Consider the following 16,585-nt stretch of genomic DNA (forward strand, 5'->3'; position numbering starts at 1 on the left):
GTTTATGTATAAGGGAGATAATACCTACCCAAGTATTCATCCATACCTAATCAAACTTAACAACATTATAAAGCGAATAATATGTAATTAACTAATTAAATAAAAATAAGAAAGATTAAATACACTAATATGCACCACAATCATAGCTTGGGTGGGTATGGATTGATGGATCTTGACAAATGTATAACCATGTTAGGCATGCATAAACAAAATGACCCTCCTAAAAAAGATAGGAGATAAAATCAACTTGTACAAGAAGAGAAAAAACTTCCATATAAAAAAAAATGGAAAGGACTACACTAAACCTCGAAAACACGGACTAGTTATCTGAAAATCTTATGAGATAGTCCACATAAATGACTCCACAAAGAAGAGAGAGAATGTGAATGTAGACAGTTACATGGAAAGTGTGGAATTAGGACCTATCGATGGAATTTCAAATGGTGTGTTATTATCTTGGGAAATGTGTTTCAACCTTGCATCCTAATTGATTCATGTTCTTTGGACTATATGTTTTTTCTCACAAAAGAGTTTTTATTGTATTTTTCCTTGTGACTTCATATATAAAATTCAAATCTGCATTCCTCTCCCAAAATATTATATTATGAAGCATTTCAACACTCTTGATTTCTTTCATTTGCTATAGAGTCTAATCACCTCAAATTTTCTTGGTGTTAGGGACATGTTTTTGTTTTAATCATGCAACTTACACAATAGATCTTATTGCAAGAAATATCACAAGCACATAAAGGACAAGTAGTGAGAAGCTCCCAAGTGTCAACATTGAATCTTAGAATCTCAAGTTGAAGGCTTTGGTCATGGATAAATATATACAAGTTGTAGCTTATATTTGTAAACCTTTTATTACATAATAAGAAAATTTGTATAAAATGGAGGGAAAAAGTGAAGGGTCATACAACTCTATTTGGCAAATTTGTAGTATTGAATGTGCATGAAGAAGCCACTACTTGATCTCTCTAGAAAAATGGGCTATAATTTATTAGGCTATATCCTTATCAAATAAAATTTTACTAATAAAGAAATCATATACCCTAAAGACAAAGAATCATGGTCCTATGGCTAAGAAGCTAAATGTTTTCATCATGATTTACCTAGTTTCACTCCATTGGAGTGAATATAAAGAATTAAGATCATTGCATGAATTTTTTATATTTGTTACCAAACCTATGTGGTAAATTGGTGATAAAAATTAGGAGTACTACCTATAAATATAGAATTGATGAGTTAGTTTCATCCTTACTTTTAAAGGCAGTGAGTTGTGAAAATTTTAAATCAACTAAGGAGGCCTTATTTGTTCATGAAATATTGAAATATAATGGCAAGAGGAAAGATAATAAGAGAGATATTTGTAGATCTAAATACCATGGGAGATCCAAATATCTTGGAAATGTCAAGGATACATGTTATAATGGTAGCAAGATTAGGTATTTAGAAGAGACTACAAAGATAAGGAAAAAGGAACAAAAATATAGTATTCTACTTATTAATTTAAAAATCCTTCTCAAGATGATGGTGATGTCTTTGGCATGGTCTTTTCAACATATGCATCATAGGATGTATGGTTAGTACAATATTGACTTTATTTCCACATTATCTCACATTAAAGTTTATTTTCAATGTATGTTAAACCAAAATTGTGTGGCCCATCTATGAGACATTAAAACATTGCATAGGTTGAGAGAAAAAAACTATCAAACACCTTCATTTGAAGGTGATTCAAAAGTCACCTTCAAATGAAGAAGATCCTCTATTCAAAGGTAAGAATTTGAAAAAAGACATTCAGAAAAAGATCTATTCCTTACATGGAAATAGCCTTACTATATTTTATCTTTTTTTTACCTCATGGAAAGGACCTTTGAATGAAAATTCAAAATTACTTGGAAACTTTTAGAATGAAGGTACCTTTATTCAGAAGGCCATTTGAATGAAATTACTAGAAATGACCTTTCCAACTTAGTCCTTAAAAAATTCTCAATTTTTTTTTTCAAACCTTGCATTAGACTAATAAATAAAATCAACATGGCATGTCAATTGACAATATCATATCCCTTAGATTAAGCTTTCTAAAAGGAATAATTTAATAAAAATTTATTTTAATGATTATATTTATTTTCTATTTTCTAGTGAACATAGGTTTTTCATCAAACATCAAGGTCTCTATTTGACACACATGGAAAAATAAAAATAAAAGATAATAATTTAAGATATCTATGTGGTAGGTATTGATCTTTTCATTTAAACAAAAGAAGTTAATCTAGATAAAAATTTGAAAATTTATGTGATATGGAATGAATCTATGTATAAATTTTGATTAATCCCACTTCAAAAATTAAGAGAAAATAAAATATTATACAAAAAAATATTAAAAAAATAATATATGCATACTAGATATTAATGTTACCAATCATTTTTTTTAATTATTAAAAAGAAAATTTATACATTTTGTAAAAATGTGATCTGGAATAATAGTAATTTTCTAAAATATTATTAACTATAAAAAATGAGTTATTTGAAATTTTATTAAAAATTGTAAATAACTTTTTAAATTTATAAAAATACATTTATAATTTTCAAATGATATCTCAAAAATCACTAGTTTACATCATCTTCAAATTCTTAATATTGTCGGATCTCTAGTACAAATAATATTACAAAGATAAAATGTTCATTGGATATTAATTTTACCTAAGATTGTTGATAATGGAAAAGCCTTGATTCTATTCCATGATGGATGTGTCATCGGGATCAATAATGTATTATGTAGTACCCCTACCCTGTTCAGACCTTTTTGAACTCGTTGACCAAGGTTGACTTTTATGTGGCTTATGTGGATGGTTGATTTATTATGATTGTGATGTTTTATTTCAGAATGATGCTTCGGAGTGCGATTTGGTGAATATGAGTATACATCATTGCTTATTGATGAGTAGTTGTAAACTTTGCTTCTGCATTGTATTTTATAAATGATGAAATGTTAAGTTTATTTATGTTATACTAACAATGGACTAACACATTTTCTTCATGTGCAAGTTGCTTTATGTGTATGTCATCATGTTGTGTGGAAGTGTATGGGGTGCGAGGAGATGATTTTTCATCACTCATTTCGGTGAGACACAGAAAGTCACTATTCTCCTTCACCGATGTGTTTACTGTGTTTGTATATATGTTGTGTGGTTCGGTGATGCAGGAAATTGCAAGTACAAGGTACTGACTCCACCTTGCTCCATAGGTCTGAGCATACCTAATTTACCCGATGGAAGTGGAGAAGATGGTTCTAAGGCCCTAATGTTAACCCTAGCCTTGCTCGTTGTGAGCATCGTCAATCTTTTGTCTACCCTGTCGGTTCACCAAGTAGGCCACTTTTCTGACATTGGTATGTGGGTCATGCTCTATTTTGGTTTCAGTTGAGTGTTGTGTGTTATGCGTTTTGTGTATTTAATTATTCTCTTCTTGACTAGTTAGTGAATAATTAATGTGTGTTGTGTTTTTTGAAATGGAATTAAAGATAAATTAAATTAAGATCATTTTTATGGTTAATTAGATAATTGATTATTCTTAATTGTCTAGTTAAAGTGAATGTTGGATTATTAGTGAAAATTATATTTTGGGATGAGTAATCGTTTTAAAAAAAAATAAAAGAGAAAGAAAGTTGATTTTAATTTATTAATTATTAAATTATTTATTGGCCTTTGTATTGAGAAGAAAAAAATAAAAGAATAATAGAATTGTTTATTTAAAATAGTCATGCAAATGTTTTAAAAAGAAATTAGATTTTCTATTATTTATTTAAAAATGAAATTTTGCCCTAAATGAGATTTTGGAGAAAAAGGGATTTATAATTGGGATTTTTTTTGGAAAAGGGGATTCTTCTCATGCTGGAGAAAATTTCTCCTCTTTGTTGGTTATGGGGGTTTGGTGTGAACCCTGGTATTTTGGGGAGGATTGGGATGGCTTTTGTAATGCCCTGCCAGGAAACCCCAAAGGGATAAGCTAAAACACATGAATAGAGTGTAAATTATTATTTTTTTTAAATAAACACAAAATTAAGATACAACGAGATATCAAAATTCAAATTACATAGCAGAAGACATCAACTAACACCTAAAGGGTTTCCCAATGTGATTACTTAAATCCACATTTCACTTAACTCACACTAATAAATCCAATAAGCTGATTATCTTATAACGAGATAATTCCTAAACAAGGATAATTTCTTTCAGAAGATGAAAATATAAATCACAAGATAAGGTGAACATCCATTAAGATTTATCTATACCCTTCATTCATACTTTTCATTAAAATTTAAGTCATGCATCTAATTTAACAACACACTTGAATTTCATTATATACTAATGAGTTCTTTCCATGCATTCTTAATATCATTAACAATAACTGAATACATTCTATTGTTCAAAACTACATTCTTTCATGATCCAATTATAGCATTTAAAAGATGATTGCATACATGCATTTAAGATTAATTTCTTCTCATCCACTTTATACATTCTAACATAATGTCATCCATACATACTAAAACTGAAAAAGGAAACATAAGAACATAAGCATCACATAACACCAAATTGATCTCGGAGTTCACCCCTAGAGGGCTACATCTTCGGGTCTGCTCAACTGCAAGACCCCTCTAATAATTAAATAATAGTGAATAATACATAAGGTCACATCATTTACAATCCTGCCATCAAGGTGAACATAAACAATACAATGACCACATTGGTCAGTAAATACATAAATGATCCCATAATAGGAAAGGATCCAACTGAACATGATTGAAGCAAATACAAAGGTCCACTGGAGCATCCACAAAACTAGGTCATCGCAACCCAAGGTCTAGCATGATATCAGGTACTCACAAGGGCATAAGAAATAGGATGACTCCACAAAAGTGCTTCTATCAAGACAATACAACAACACACTAGCGAACGTAGGGACAAGTGTCATCACATGACCTGGTATGGTTACCATGGCAGGTCTTCATAGGTTCTGGCCCCATCCACTAGGTTACCCTAGTAACCTAATCCAACCTCTGGCCCATCTAAGCCTCATGTGGACCCACACATCCTTTTGTGAAGACAAGGACGATGGTTTTCCATCTCAGGCCTTCTCACTGCATGTCAAGTTTGTACTAGCACTCATCCCATGTGTGAGGCACAATTATCTTACTTAGTGATTCATTAACAATACTCTAATATTCTATTACGTTATCACTTATTAGACACACTTTCGATGGGTTACCCAACAACCAATTTGGGCGCGGCCCCCAATCGAAAGCCACTTTCCCATACAACACTAGACTATACTCAAACGAACTCAAAACCAAGGAATACCCATGGTCAAACAAACAGATTTCAACATGGAGGAAACAACCATTTGGTCAAACACGACTCCAATGAGGTGCACTGACAGACAGTACTCTAACTAGAGACCTGACCAGCTATGGTCAACCACCAAACATCATTTGACACCCGCATAAAGGATATGACCAATTACAACACTACAAAAGAATAGTCAAACTCGAGACCGAGGACAGATACAGGTACCCCAAATCAATCATACGATAGGGTCCAATCAACAAATCAAGGCTTGCCATTACTTAAGGAAAAGTGAATACAAAAATTAAACTTGCAAAGGCAATAATCGGTAGATACAATCTTTTTCCAAATTGATTTAAACATTAAATGTCGATCAAGTTTTCTACCTGATCTAAGTTAGATTGCAGTTATCTACCTCATCTAGGTACTAGTTGTTCTTGGTTTTCTAGCTCACTGAGGTTCATTTGCATCGAACATACATAAATATGCCATTATGAGTGCTTAACCAAGTTCACATGAATATAATTAAATAACCATTAACCAACTCAATATGATATTACTCTACAAATAAAACATCATTGTCATGTTGGTTCGAAAATAATTGCCCAAGTTCATCTTTCCAGAACCAAGTTAAACTTTTTCGATTAATGAAACATATACATATGAGGAACCCAAATAAAGATAGTTTGTTCCCAACTTGACAATTATTTCCTTATGCATATATAAAATACCAAAATTAAATATTAATTAATATATATATTTATTAATCCACAATTAATAAAATATAAACAATTAATAATGAATAACAGAACTAATAAATTAAGTATTAAATTTATATATATATAAAAATATAGAAATTATCACCATTAACATATATCTAAAATATACATTAATTAATAACTAATATATAATAATAAAATATATTAATTAAAACTTAATAAAAAAATTATACATTTTAAAACCCCAAATTAAATTTAACATATTATATATATTTTTTTGATAAAAAATATATTTAAAAGAAAAAACTTTTTAACAAAATGGAAAAACAAGGGGGGGGGGGGGGGGGGGGGGTGGTTACCTCACGCTACCATTGGTAGCAGATCGCTACCCTTTGTAGTAGTCCACTACCTTGGGTAGCGCTGCTACCAAAGGGTAGCAGCCGCCCCACATGGTGGGGTTTTCCTTGCACGGGGGGGGGGTTTGCATCACTTTTTTATTTTATTTTAATTTTACTGTTAAAAATCAACAGCAACAGAAAAAAGATACAGTCTCAACAAAGACATGAAATATATATATTTTTTTAAATTTAATTTTTTTTAAACAATAAAACAGCAACCCCAAAATACTAAGTCTCAGGCAGAGACCAAAAAAAATATAGGAATAAACTTCCAGAATGCATGTTTTCACAAAAAAACCAAATTTAGAATAACCATAATCCAAATAGGCAAATTTTCTCAAACACAAAATCATATATGGCAACCTAAGATGGATTTACACCATTTATCCAATCCATTCAACCAATCTTGTCCAAAGCAAACTAATTTCTAAAATAAAACTTAAGTTTGAGAACACCCAATGGAGATTTAAACAAGAGTTCATCATGAACAACCATTCCCAAATAATATCCAATATTTGGTTTTAGAAAAGCAAGAAAAATACAACCAGAAATCAAAGAGATGCATCTGAATCCTACCTCATCTCGCATTCCTGGCAAGATCTGATGAAGAGCCCAATTCTCCATCTCACGAAGTTCCTTCTCCTCCCAAAACCCCCAAATTTTTCCATCCAAAAATATTTTCCAAAAAAAATCAATCTTCCATATTTTTCCAAAAACCTAGGTTAAATGGGAGAAGTTTGACCAAAATTTTATTTTTGGAAATAAAATTTTTGTTTAAAATAATTCTCCAAAAATCATTCTTTTAAACTATATCAATAAATTAAACTTGTTTTTCAATTTAAAATTGATTTTCTCAAATAACTAAAATTAACCTTTCTATTTCAAAATGCTAACAAGATTAAATTAATTCAATTGTAATTAAATTTAAATCTTTCTTTTTCAACAGCATAAACATAATAAATTTAACATTAAAATTAACCATTTAATTGAACTTGCTACCAACCTGAATTGAGCAATTCAATTAACAATTAATCACATAAAATAGGAGCCTATTTAATTTAGTCCCCAAATATACTAATGCAAAAACACACATTTAATCAAATTAAAGATTAAGGATTAATTACTCGATTAACCACACACAAAACACGCAACCCAAGAAAGCCAAACAGACAGACAACCCGCATACCCAACCAAAGGGAACACCGATGACGACTGACAACGCTCACTTGAGCATGACTATGGTCAAATGAGGGTCTTACGACCACCTAATCCAAGTTCTAAGGACCAAAGAGGTACACTCAAACCTGCAAATCCAAGTGAAGACGAACCTCGCACCCATGCGGCACTGTACCTGAAATCTCCTGCAACCAAGAGTCATACATGCATACATATATAAATTTAATGAAAGTGTTAGCTCGAGATTAATAACACGAAATAGGAGAACTAATAAACTTGCATACAAACTGGTGCGAAAACCACATTAACAGCTATGCACTAAAATCAAAACACTTGACTATAATCATTATATTATGATAAACTAACCAAGGTCAAACTGAGATTAGAAATTGATTAGGGCAGGGGTACTACATTCTTCCCCCCTATGTTCCGACTTACTCCTGGAAGTCGTAAGGCTAGATGGAGAATATGTCGCACGCATTAGCCCTGAAACTTATTCAACAAATATTAAATTGCACATAGGAATCCTTCCATAATTAAATGAAACGTTATTGCTAAATCCTTATGAATGCCATTATTCATTGGCAAGATACATCTAAATCCATACATTTCTTAAAATATTCTAGGAATTATCCACAATCATAGTAGAGATACAAGAACTTTCTTCCTTTCATTACACCAAATGAAAACATTAAAAGAGGTAAGCAACAATTAACATGCTCATCTATCAAACATGACAAGAAAACATGCCATCATGATCAATTTATTTTACCAACCCATCTTTTCACAAAATTTTATCGCATAGAACTAGCTTCAAATATCAATTTCTACAACCAAGTTAACTTCCATGAAATAAGAGCAACATAGATAACTCAATTGTTTATAGTTGTTAGGCATATGAAAACCTTTCCAAAGACTATGTCTCATAACATAGTGACAAGTTAACACAATTTACTCCATGATTACACATAATAACCATCCACATAACTAGAATGCACAACTCAAAAGGCCACATGTGAGCATGTCTAATGCTTGGTCATAGATAACATGCACGATCAACATCTCTATGCCTGATCTCATAAAACAATAATATGATCATAAATATCCAATATCTCACTCAAGGCTCGATGGTGCTAGGGCACACCATAGTGGTGTTACCTTCCATATAAGACCTTTGTGAACATCCCTTGTTGAGTAAGATGGTTATCCTCCAAGAAAGAGTCACCACACATAGGTAGGTAGTGGATCCTAGCTACATCACAACCTCACATACCCCCATCCTCAAGGTTCCCTACGTTAACTTCCTCGTACACACTCAACCAAGACCGTCTCATACGTCCTTGGAGAGGAATTTCACATTTCAACACAAGACCAGCATACGAAAACAATAAGGATAAATCAGTTTAGCCACCAAAGTACAAATGAATAAAGATAATAAATCATCAATTCCAGCAGTAAGGCAAGAAAATAATCTAGAATTTGCAACACCAAATCAAGTATGCAAAAGATCACAAGATCGTGGCTAAACCTTCAAAGTCAAAATAAAATAGATTGCTGGTCCCCAAAGAAATAAATAAAAATACCACAACTGCACATAACATCACTATGTGACTAGCATCTAGCCACCAACGAGGAAGGAAGGAACAATCGAAGAACTGTTGCAGTAGATCATCATGTGGTGTGGCCAAGTCACACATCCACACGTCATGGCAGTGTGTACCTCGGTATCACCCCACATCCCATCATCACGCGGCATGGCAATAACCCAAGCAGAGAAGACATGCAATGGATGTATCTCGCATGCTAGTGTACCTTGTGGAAACAAGCACGCATAGGTCACGTCCCACATAGCGATGTATCTATAAGGATACTCATCGTAAGCCAGAGGTATACATGACTAAGGTCCACCCACATGTCCACCAACACATACTAACTGGCAGCTCATGTGGATAAACCTACCTTTCATGAAGACAAGGCAAAGGATCCTCCAAAATACACCATCACTATGCTCAAGAAATGCCATCAAAATGCTCAAATAAAGGAAAGGAATAGGCTGCCACACATAAACATATAAATAGATTTATCAAAAGGGAAAGTATTGAGTACACCTTTGATACAGTCTTATAGTATAACTATATCATTCCTCGAAATAGAGAAGCTAAAGTTGCTTTGCATCGACATTACTCGTACACCGATCCATACTTTTCAAGGAATGGTGACTTCCAATACTACCCCTTAACATATTGAATTACCCACAACCCGAGGTTTCGTACTCAGTAGGGAAACAAATAAGCAACATCACATAAACACTATGGTTTCTCATACTCATAAGCAACATATCCTCCATGGTTGATTACTTCACCAACCCATGGGCACATATAATAAGCATTGGTTTCTTACAATACACACGAATACACCAGTACTGGTTTAGTCACATTTACGGGGAGTACTTTTCAGTACGCTATCATCTACTCAAGGAAGATTTTAATTATGCTTTCTGCATGAATAATTGAATAAAGTTTACTCTAGATACAAGTGTAGACACCTAAAATTGTCATGTCTAATTAAATAAATATCTTTAAATACTTTAGCCTAATTCTTCTATTAATTAAAGAAATCTTTATTTATTTAATTAATTCATTTATCCTCTTCTAGCCTTATTTCTCATTTAAATAAATACCTTTATTTATTTAAATTATCCTTTTTCCTAAATTAAATAAATATTTTATTTATTTAATTGATCTCACTTCTTCTATTAATTATATAAATCTTTATTTATTTAATTAATTCATTAGCTTTTTCTACCCATGACACATGTCATTCATCTCTTAATTCATACACTACCTACCCCTTTCATTATTTTATTATTTCTTTTACCTACCCTCTAATCATAGCCGACCTCCTTTTACACCTCTCAATCTTATCCCTCCATTTCATATAGTGTCTTCTATATAAGGAGATGCTTCCCTCATTATCAAACCCTAATCATTCATCCTAAGGAATCATTTTATGCAATTGACTACACTATGATCCTACTTGCAACCACATTTCATTCTTTGTTGAGCTCTTGTGCACACGTAAAATCTGAGAGCAAATACATCAAACAAGATCAATGGAGATAGGAAGAATGGAGATCCAAACCCTATTGGACATGTGATGGTATAATCTTTGTGATTTCGTTTGATTTGCATTGTCTTAGGTAATCTTCATATGTTATGGTGGATCTTTGTTGTTATTAGGCTAGGGTTTTGTGGTTGAATTCATTTAGCCTTTCAATATCGTTATTATTGTATCCATTTTCACCATATACATTTTGGCATGCCCAGTGGGACATGGATTTTTGTTAGATCTATGATTTTTTCAGATTTTTCTAACCCTATATTGTTGTTCTGTAAAACAATTTGGAGAATAACCTTGTGCAGCTAGGATTTTGGACACAAAATCAAGATCTTGGAGAGATTCGATCATATCTCACAAGAGGCTAGGAAATTTTGCACCAAATTTTTTTTGCAGGTTCAAAAAAGTATCAGGAGATCTAAATCCAAAATTCAAAATTTTTGGAGCACATTTTCATTTTATATGAATTTTTTATGATTTTTCATAAAAAATTAATTTTGAGAGCAAATGAGAGAATTTTTTGGATTTTCTTACATTTTTGGAAATATCTCATAATTATACATTTGTGATTTTAATTTTGATGCAAAATATTTCCCTAAAAATCGGATCTTTAAAAATTAGGGTTTTTCCTTATTTTGATCAGATCTCACAAACGGATTTGAATTTTGACATCAAATTTTTTGTGCAGGTCAGGAAAAGTATTAGAAGGATTCTATAAAAATTTCAAATTTTTTGGATCATTTTGTCAATTTATATGTATTTTTTATGAGTTTTCATATAAAATTGATTTTGAGAGCCAATTAGCGATTTTTTTGGATTTTCTTACATTTTTAGAAATATCTCAGAATTATACATAGGATCTATTGTTTGTGATTTTAAATTTGATGCAAAATTATTCCTCAAAAATCAGATCTTTGAAAATTAGGGTTTTGCATTATTGTACTCATATCTCACAAACTGCTTGGATTTGTTGTAGAAATTTTTTTATCCAAGTTTGGAAGACCATCAAGACTTTCCAGCAAAAATTTTAGATTTTTTGGATTGATTTTGCATTTTATATGATTTTTTTATGATTTTTCATAAAAAAATTAATTTTTTGAGCAAATTAGCAATTTTTTTGGATTTTCTTACATTTCTGGAAATCTCTTGAAATTTTACAGGTGGTCTTTTTTTATGATGAATCATATCTTTGAATTGGGCAACAAAACGCATTGTTGAAGGCCCCTATTTCACAAAGTCTTTTGGATCTAAAATTTACCTAACTTGTGTGCTTGCAGGAAGGGGTGATCATTTGAAACAATCCAAACTACTAATAAATCTTTGTTGCAGGTCCTTGGCAAGGGTTTTTGGATTTTTATTGTGTGCCTTGTTTTCATAGACTAGCAAACACTTCAATTGGTGCACTAAAATTGAATCATTGTCTTTTGTGTCTTGAGCAATAGGCTCTTTTTGTTTAATCTTTAGAGGGTTTGTCTTCTCGTGTGGTCATTAGGACTACTAGTGAGAAGAGAATGACCCAAGTGGTAGCGAGGAAAACCCACCTCTTCCGAACCACTATAAACAACTGTATTCATGGTGAAAACTATGGATAACGTGTGTTGATTAGTTCATACCGACACTATGTCTCCCCATAAACCCGTTTGATCAAATTTATTTAATCAGTTGTAGGGCGTAACCCCTATCTACTGGGAGCTTTCTGTATTTACAGAGCTAAAAGTGCCGCATGTATGGCCACATGAGCGGATGCCCTTACTAGCACCTTTTTGTTTTAGAAGCCAAAATCCTTCTAGTTGTTGGGGCAGGAGTTCGGACCTTTGGTAGTGGCCCACACACATACGGTTCTTAGTAGAGATACAAAGTTCACCATGGGGAGTTTTCGTGGGGACTGATGCTTGGCTGACCCGAGAAGTGAGTGTCGACAGTGGAGCCAGTGAGGTCAAGCATCTAAGTATCCGCTCTGAATAGCGTAGCCTCGGGGGTAAAACCCCATGTGGGATCAACAACTATTGTCTTAGCCAGCCATAAGAATTGTGCTTGACTTATTTTAAACATTCAAAACATTCAAGACCAAACAGCAAAACATTGTGTCTTTTGTGTCTTCAAGTGTATGCAAAACATTTTTACATCAAACAACACACTTTTCTTGGAGTCATTTTGAGTCTAAACACTTGCAAACATTGAGTCCTCATCAACATTGTGTCCTCTTGTCATGAAAAACAATCAAACATTCAGATTTGGTCACAACTTCACAAATTGGAAAAATTTTACAGTCCAGCAAACAAGAGCAATCAGTTTCGGAATTCTTGAGCTTCCTAGGTTGTTTCTCCAGGTTTTCATCTAGCATTCAACTTGTCTTTGGGTCTCACAAAATCCAACATTGATTTACACCTTACATTACATTCACATTTGTCTAAACTTGAGTGAAAAGGTCACTTGCTTGTCCGCGTCATACTTTGTCAACACACTACATACAACAACATTTTGCTAAGTGGTCCCTCATCAAGGTCTATCACCTTTGGGTCTCATTTGGTCTTACTTAGAGTCAAGGTCAACTTACCTCATCAAGAGAAACTATCCTCTCTTTGGAAGTCACACCTACACTACTACATATATAATTGGTCTTACACTTTGGACATTGCAAGTAAACCTCAGATTCATTTACATTCCATCCAACTCTTGGTCTTCCATACTTTTTCCATTTTCATCTAGTCTCACACATCTCGGTCAATACCTAGTTCATGGTTGAAACCCGTCTTCAAAAATCTAGGAGAGAAACTGAAGAGGCTCAAGAGTCCGCAAACATGAGTTCTTATGAGTATGACACTGATATCTTTTTCAATTCTGATCATACTACATTACCTGACATGGATGCCTATAGAAACATTCCAAATGTTGAGAACATGGACACTACAAACAACAATGCTACACATAATGACAATATGGACAACTTTTCTGTACATTCAGCAGATGTGGAAGAATCCATTATGAATCCCCATTTCAATCGATTGGTTGAGGAAATAATGAGGAGGGATAGACAATACTTCTTACAAATGATGGCACAAAGTGGGGCCAAGATACCTCATGATTTTGACATGTCTCAAATAATGGAAAATCGGCCTTTGCAACAAACTCACTCCAACATGGATCAAGGAAGGCCTAATAGTGGAGGCAATAGAGCACCACATATGGTACATGAATCACCATCATCTCTATTTCAAAAACCAGAGGTCCCACACACACATGGTCAAGCATATGATACTCACCTTCGCAGACCATTATGGAGGTCTTATGCAGATAGATATGCTCAATCACATACCAATGCTAAGGATCAACCACCAAAGCAATTGGATATTCAAAGGCATGCTCAAAATTTGGACACAAGGAAACCTCGTGTCAAATTTGGGGGTAACACATTAGAACATGACATGCCTGTAGAGTATGGTATACATGCACAAAATAGATATGGTGTTCCTCAACATGAATCTATACCAAGTGGTCCATATACGCAGCATCACTATAGACCTCCTCCATATGAACATGTGTATGATCAATATCATCCATATATGCAACATGCTTCTCCTCCAATTGATGCCTCAAACATGGGGTATGGTCCAAGAAGTCGATCTCCACCTAAGAGCAATTTGGAACAACAAATCAAGGACTTACAAAAGAAAATGGAGGACATAAATACACCGAAGCCAACATACACAATGAGAGACATATGTCCTTATCCATTTGACAAGAGCATTCCAATGCCTCCTTTTCCTACACACTTTGTGATGCCTAAATTTGATAAGTATAGAGGAAAAGGGGATCCTAAGGCACACATAAGACAGTTTTTCACAGCTTGCATTGAGGTAGCAGCAGAAGAGACATATTTGATGAGATTATTCCCACAAAGCCTAGGTGATCAAGCTATGGAATGGTTCTCCCAACTTCCACCTGGTATTAAGTCATGGGGTGATCTAGCAGAGGCATTTATTCAACATTTCTCCTACAACATAGAGACAGACATATCAGTCACTACTTTGTGCAATACTAACAAAAAGAGGGAGAGTCTTTTGCATCATTTTTACAAAGATGGAGAAATCTAGCCAGCAGATGCTCTTATGAAATTCCACAAAAACAAATGGTAGAAATGTTCACCCAGAATGTTAACAAAGACATTGGCTATGATCTAAGGAAAGCTTGTTTGTCCACCTTCAAGGACGTCATTGAAAAAGGCTTAGCAACAGAGAAGGTCCTAATTGAACAAGGCATCATTAAGATATTCAAAGGAAAAAAAGATGACTTTAAAGAAAAAGACAAGCCAAGATTTTGGAATAAAAACAAGAACACAATCAATGATGGTGTTGTTGATGCCAACAGAGTGCGACCTAAATTCATCTTTTCGGGATCAAGTTCTACAAACAATCAAGTGAATACTCAAACAACTTCCAGATCACGAAGGAAGTACACTCCATTGGGAGAACCACTTGAGTCAGTTTTCAAAAAGCTAGTGGCAAACAAGATAATCACAATTCCAGATTTTCCTCCATATGAGCCAAAGGTTAAACCAAATTGGTGGAATGATGATGAGTATTGTGAATTTCATAAGAGAAAGGGTCATAAGACAAGAAATTGTCATCGACTGAAGAACATCATACAAGATCTCATTGATAGAGGTGATATTGAGATTGAGGGACATTCGTCTAATCAACAACATGAGATGTTTAAGGAACCATTCCCAAAGCATGACAAGGGAAAAGCTACAGCCATAGATGACCAAACCAACTATACCAGAGCATCTTATAACTATGATTCAACCATCAATCACATCTCGATGGACAATTATGTCTCTACCATTATCATCAAGGACAAAACCCCTGAGAATTCTACCTAGAGACCCAAGATCGTTCTGAAAGGCATTGGATCTTCTTCCGAACCTACCTCTAAATGTCATGTTACAACCCGCCGAGGTAAATTCACTTTGCAAGGTGCTGCAGCTAAAAACACCACTTCCTCATCAACCAAACCTGAGTATGACCTTGTAGAACAATTAGGGAAGACACCTGCACTCATCTCCATTCTTGAGCTCCTACGCATATCCCCTGCACATAAATCCATTCTTGATCAAATCTTGAGAGAAACTATTGTTCCTACTGATCTGAACGTGGACCAGTTTCAAGCCATGGTGGGATACCTTTCCATTCCACACTCCCTTACGTTCATAGAAGCCAATGACACCTCCGTAAGCCACATAATGTGCCATTACACATTGAAGCCTTCCTACACAAACATCGAATAAAACGAGTCCTGATAGATGGAGGAGCAGGTCTATACATTTGTACATTGAGCACTATTAAACAATTGGGATATTCTGAAAAGGCTATGAATTCTTCAAACAAAATTACCATCAAGGCATATGATGATGAAGAGCGCTCATCCAAGGGCACAATCACTTTACCTCTTAGAGTTGGGCTAGTTACATAAGATGTGGTTTGTCAAGTCCTTGATCTTGATCTCACATACAACATATTGTTAGGGCATCCTTGGATTCATGAGATGAGCATAGTACCATCTACATATCATTGATGTATCAAGTTTCCACACAATGGAGTTGAAGTGACCGTCAAAGCTGACCCAAATCCATTCATATATTGCAACAATATGTGACCTAGATCAGAAATAACAATCCCAGTCAATCGAGAAGCTATTCCTTCATCAACATATGTGGATCCAGAATCCTTGAAACCGTCTACATCAAAGCAATCAGAGCTCAAAGAAAAGTTCAAGTTTAAAGACCTGGGATGTGGTGAGTATATTTTTCATGTTGATTAACTCC

This window comes from Cryptomeria japonica, chromosome 1 (assembly GCF_030272615.1).
Source record: "Cryptomeria japonica chromosome 1, Sugi_1.0, whole genome shotgun sequence".
Taxonomy (NCBI): domain Eukaryota; kingdom Viridiplantae; phylum Streptophyta; class Pinopsida; order Cupressales; family Cupressaceae; genus Cryptomeria; species Cryptomeria japonica.